The following is a 6450-nucleotide window of genomic DNA, read 5'->3' on the forward strand; positions in this document are numbered from 1 at the left end:
TTAAATGTTAAATATTAATAAAAACATTATTATTGGGGTAGCTGGGTGGAGCAATGGATAAAGCACTGGACCTGGATTCAGGAGAACCTGAGTTCAAATCTGGCCTCAGACACTTGACACTTACTAGCTGTGTGATCCTGGGCAAGTCACTTAACCCCAATTGCCCTGCCAAAGAAAACATACCCATTATTATTAAAATGCCCTAGCTATGCTTCCCAGTTGTGCATCATTACATCTTTTTAAATACTGGATTTGGTAGGTAGAATGCTTTCTAAACTGTAAATCCTAATAAAGGCAAGCTATTAGCTCTGAATAAATAGGGAGCTAGCTGATATGCATCTTCATCTCTGTTCTCATCCCAGAGTCTCCCTCCTCTGGATTCAGCCTTAGAATCATTGATTTATAGAGCTGAAAAAGGACTTTGGAATTCATTAATCCAACTTCCTATCCAATATGGCAGTTCTTTCTATTTTGTTTTTGTTTTTGTTTTTGTTTTGCGGAGCAATGGGGGTTAAGTGACTTGCCCAGGGTCACATAGCCAGTAAGTGTCAAGTGTCTGAGGCCGGATTTGAACTCAGGAACTCCTGAATCCAGGGCCGACGCATTATCCACTGCGCCACCTAGCCGCCCCCCCAATATGGCAGTTCTTTCTAATGTCACTCTCTGCAAATTGTATCCAATTTCTGCTTGAACATTATCAGTGAGAGGGAGCTTTTGCCTCACAAAGGAAGAAATTTCAGTGATGGACAGGAAAGTCAGTTTAGTTCAAAAAATGTTTAAAAATCTAGTATGTGCAAGGCCCTGAGGATATGTGCTGGGGATAAAATGATGAAAAGTGACAAGTCCCTGCCTTCAAGAAGCTTGCAATTAACTAGGAGGGAAACCTCATTTACATTAACAAGTATCTACCTCCTTGGGGGAATACTTGGGTGAGGGCGGTTATGGTCAAGGCAAAGAATCCAGTCACTCCATTTTCCTGACCCTATACTATCAGATCAGGTGTATGGTGTGCCATGGAATGGGGCCTTAGACAAAAGATATGGACTACTTCCCCTTCATAGACTGACTTTTTAGCTCTCAGTCTAGTGAATAGTTAAGACTCATGCTCATTCTGGAAGGTACTCTTTCAGTTCATCACCTTCCCCAGCTTTCCAACCCTATCAAGCTTGGCTGGCAGAAGAAATTTTAAAAATCTCCTCTCCATCACCACCACTCCCTACTCCACCCCACTTAACTCTTACTTACTCCTTCTTCTACCTTACCCTACACATTCAGCAATTTTTAAAAAGCTCAGGCTTATGGCAATCTATTTTTAATAACAGCTTCGAATAATATAGAAGATGAAAGCAAGCAATGAGGGAATAATTTTCCCATTTTTTGCCACACAATAGGGTTCAATATTGGCTATTCTTTTCCTTCTTTCCTCCACCTCCATATAGATGGGAGTGTAAGCAATAGGAATTAGTTTAATCTTGTAGTGGCTGGCTACTTATCTCCAAGAATGAAGGCATGGAAGGAACTTGCTTGTGACAATATGTGTACATCACACTGTATCCTCCAAAATTTCCTGATTCTACTTGCACCTGTCTCATCTAGTATTTAACCACACTCTGACTTATTACTATTTGCACCTTCATCTCAATGTTTTCTTTTGAGTCTGTCAGCCAAGCAGTTATCGCTCATCATTATTTGGATCTTGCTCAGACAATCCAAAATGAAGCCACAACTTCCGCTTCTTTCAGACTAGCATCTCTTCAGCATTCCTGTTGCATCATTTTCTCAAAATTCCACTCAAGATCAGCAAAAGTTATAGGAAGATGAAGAATTGTGGGTAGTGTCTGTCTAGTACTAAAACAGACTCCCTGGCCCACCAAGTCTCCCTAGCAGTTACTATGGGAGAGGAGTAAGCCCAGGATTATAAGTATAATATAAGATAGAATGAAAGAGAACCAAAGGAGAAGAAATTAAACTCTTCCTTATATTTATCTGAAATATGACTCTTATAACTTTACCCATTGGTCTTAGCATGGATCTAATAACTCAGCTAGGTGACTTAGTGGATAAAGTGCTGGACCTGGAGTCAGGAAGACCTGACACCAAATCCAGCCTCAGACACTCACTAATTGTGTGGCCCTGGGCAAGTCACTTAACCTCTATTTGCCTTAATCCATTAGAGAAAAAAAACAGCAAAGAACTCCAACATATTTGTGAAGTAAACCTTATTTGTCACAACTTAGTGACTGAACAACAACATATATTTCATTAAGTATTTTTTTCTGTTTTTCTATTGAAGGCTTCTTCTGCTGTCTTATCGTATTGTTGAGATTACTACCAAATCTCACATATGGAAGTGACTAGCTGCCATCTAGTTCAACCCATGCCTGAAAAAGAATTTCCTCTAAATCATCCATAATAAGTGATTATCTGGACTTTGCTCAAAGATCTTCAGGGGGAACACAGTCCCCATCAAGAACATTCCTGGAATGTTCTCCTTTCTTCCCCTTCTCTTAGAATGCCTGTTTCCTGTAGAATTCAGCTCAAGTACAATTATAGGGCATCTAGATGGCACAGTGGATAGAGTGTCAGGCCCGGAGTCTGGAAGAATCTGGCCTCAGATGCTTACTAGCTCTGTGCCCATGGGCAAGTCACTGAACCCTGTTTGCCTCAGTTTCCATATCTATAAAATAAGCTGGAAAAGGAAATGACAAACCATTCCAGTATCTTTGCCAAGAAAACTCCAAAAGGGGTATGAAGAGTCAAACACAACTGAAAACAACACAATAACTAGTACAATTTCTCCTGTTCCAGTTTATCTTGTCTACAGCTTGTTTGCACATAGTTGTTTACATGTTCTTCTCCACAAGACTGTAAGTTCCTTGAGAGCAGGGACTGTCTTGTTTACTTTGTACCCCCAGTGCTTAGCTCAATAAGTGTTTAATGGCTGATGCACTGATTGCTTCTTTGTTATAGAGGTAGTATCAAGAGATCCATTAAAAAAACCTCCAGCATATTGGATGTACCTTTTGTAGAATGACACAGATAAGAGTTGTAAGGGATTGAAAGGAGGGAATATGTTGCCATGTGAACCACTTGAAGAAGCACACAGATAGATCAGACCAGTGGTCCAATGAGCCATTAAAGTACCCATGTATGCACTTTTAGACACCATAGGGTATACTGTTAGGAAACCAGCAAGATTAGTGTGCATTACATGAAGAAAATAATATTGTATACACAGCTATGAGGAAAATTCTGGATGGTCTGAAATGATGGAGAAGTTTAGGCTTGGTGCAATAGTCAATAAAGAGCATTTTGAATAGGGATAAGAGATGAGGGACAAGGAGGCAGTGTGAAAGGAGTACAGGGTATGGAGTCAGAAGACCTTGGTTTGAGCATTATGGCTTTGGATAAACCACTTGACCTCCTGGGGCCTCAATTTCCTTAGCTGTAAAAATGAGGGAGTTAACATCCCTTCCACCCACACTCAAAACCTAGTGGTCATCCTTGACTCATCACTTGCTCTCAACCCCCATAATTGATCAGTTGGGAAGTCCTGTTGTTTCTACTTTCATAGAAATGCTATCTCTGCTATATCCTCCCTGTTCTCCTCTGACACTGACACTACCCTAGTGCAGGCCCTCATCACTTCACAATAGCCTTCTGGTTGGTCTCCCAACCCACTCATCCATCTTCCACCCAGCTGTCAATTTGATCTTCCTAAAGCACAGATTTAACCACATCACTTAGCTACCCCACTGTCCCAATTCAATAAGCTCCGTTGTCTTCCTGTTTCCTCCTGGGTCAAATATCATTGCTTTCTTACACATGTTCTCCAACATGTACTTTGAGATCCAGGGGCAATGACCTTCTTACTGTTCCTTGGTATTGGTACTGGTTATCTCCTGATTTAGTGTTTTAACTGACTCAGCATCTTTCCCTCCTACCTTCCTTGACTTCTTTCAAGTCTTAGCTAAAGTCTTATCTTCTATAAGAAACTTTCCTGGTCTTCCTTAATTTTAGTGCCTTTGCTCAAGGATGACCTTCAGTTTATTGTGTGTGTGTGTGTGTGTGTGTGTGTGTATATGTATGTATATATATGTATATGTGTGTGTATTTATATATACACATATATGATTCTATATGTCCTTTATATAAAATTATCAATATATGCAATATGTATATAATATATTATATATATACAATTTATCATTCATATATATGTATATATATATATATACACACACAAATAAGATATCTTGTTTGTATATAGCTGTTTTCATATTGTCTACCTCATCAGATTCTGAGCTCCTTGAAATCAGGACCTTTTTTTTTTTAATTTTTTTTGCATCCTCAGAGTTTAGCCAAACGCCTGGCACATAGTAGGTTCTTAGTAAACACTGGTTGATTGCTCTGTAAAATTCATATAGCCTGGCTTTGAGTCGTAATCCTTGTACTGCCTACCTCACTGTTGTTGTGATGACTAATATAATAATACATTTAAAACACTTCCTCTAATTTATGAGCTCATTTTTTTCTATTTCTTTTCCCCCAACAATCTGTCTTCCAGTGAAAATAATCTTTCAAAAAAATCTTATTTTTTTCTATTTCCCATGGATATTTTTAGATGATTTTCATTATAATCTTGAGATTACTTAGACTCATTTTTTTTTACTCTCATAACATTTTTTTGCCAATTTCATTTCTTCCTTTAATATATTTTGTTTATTATCTTGTTTTTTGTCTTGAAAAAAGGTCTTGTTTCATTGCTGGTTTTGTAGAATTGTAGTTTTCTTTTGGTCTTTTTGCTTTTTTTCTTTTATGCCTTCATATTTTTGTGCCTGGATTCTTTTTTTTTTCTTCATTCACATGTCCATCTTCCTTGCTTTTGCAATGGATGAATCCCATACCTAGAATATCCTCCCTTCTCACTTCAGCTTCTTACAATCCCCATTTTCCTTTAGAGCTCAGCTTTTGTCATCTCCTACACAAGAGTTCCCTCTGGTCCTCCAATATACTGGTGCTCTTCCCAATGACTTTATGCTTCATTTGTTGGGTAGGCAGCTAGTGTTGGTGCAGGAAGCCTACATTCAAGTCATAATTCTGCCATTTGGTACAACCACCAGCAATTCCCTGACCCTCACCTTTCATATCTACCAAATAGGCATAACACTACATTTATTACCTACCTCACAGAGTTATTGAGAGGATGACACTTTAGAAACCTTAAAATACTACATAAATTTGAGATCTCATCAGAGATGACATGCACACAGTGTTTTACAATTACAAACTGCTTTAAATAGGCACTAGCTGTTGTAGTAGGAGTACCAGGCTAGAGTTAAGAATATTGTTTGTTATTGTTGTTGTTGTTGAGTCATTCAGTTGTGTCCAATTCTTCATGACCCCATGGACCATAGCACATCAGGCCCTTCTATCCTCCACCATATCTTGAAGTCTGTCCATGTTCATGTTCGTTGCTTCCATGGCACCATCTATCCACCTCGTCTTCTACCAATCCCTTTTGCTTTTGCCTTCAATTTTTCTCAACATCAAGGTCTTTTCCAATGAGTCTCATCTTCTCATCATGTGGCCAAAGTATTTAAATTTCAGCTTCATTATTTTGCCTTCCAGTGAATAACCTGAGTTAATTTTTTTACGTATTGACTGATTGGTTTGACCCCCCTTACTGACTAAGGGACTGATAGACATGTACTTTGGGAGGCTGGCCCATGAACTCAGTCCTTATGGGTATTAACCACATACTTGACTGATGTAATCCCCATGTGGACATTGGAGCATGCATATTCTTGACCCATTCTGGTATACTGACAAAATAATAAAGACAAATCTTTTTGATTGGCCACAGAGTCAGAAGTTAGGGGGATTCAAAAGGCACTGACTGACCAGAGGGAGTTTCTGGCTTTCTCTTTTGTCTTCCTGGCTCTGTGTTCAAGTAAGCAGGCAAAGGCTAAATCTTTGGTGGGGAGAAATGCCTCTATCCTTTATCTTTTTCTACTATGGGAGGACTTTCCAGAGCTTGGAGGACTCCGCTGGAGTCTTTGAGAATCCATGGTCACCTCTATGTCATGATGCAATTGAAGTTTGGATAGTGTGTAATGTATGTTCAGTGAATATTTGAGGATTTATTGTTATGGGACTTAGATCTGGCTGAATCAGATAAAAAAAAACCATCTATTTTAATTATCTCCATTTTGAGTTAAAAAAGCTGAGGCCCAGAAAGGAGAAATGACATGTGCAAGGTGATACCAGTAGTAAATAGCCAAGCTAATTGGATTTAAGTCCTGTGACTTCAAATTCAATAGTCTTTCTAGTCATGGCTTTACTTCTCTCCTATCCTAAATAGTCTTTTTTTAGCAAGGGATAGGAGAGTGAGTGACAGAGCTTGAAACTCATGCAAACTTTCTGAAGACCCTGACAGGCCTAAATTGA

Source organism: Dromiciops gliroides, chromosome 5, assembly GCF_019393635.1.
Source record: "Dromiciops gliroides isolate mDroGli1 chromosome 5, mDroGli1.pri, whole genome shotgun sequence".
NCBI classification, from domain to species: domain Eukaryota; kingdom Metazoa; phylum Chordata; class Mammalia; order Microbiotheria; family Microbiotheriidae; genus Dromiciops; species Dromiciops gliroides.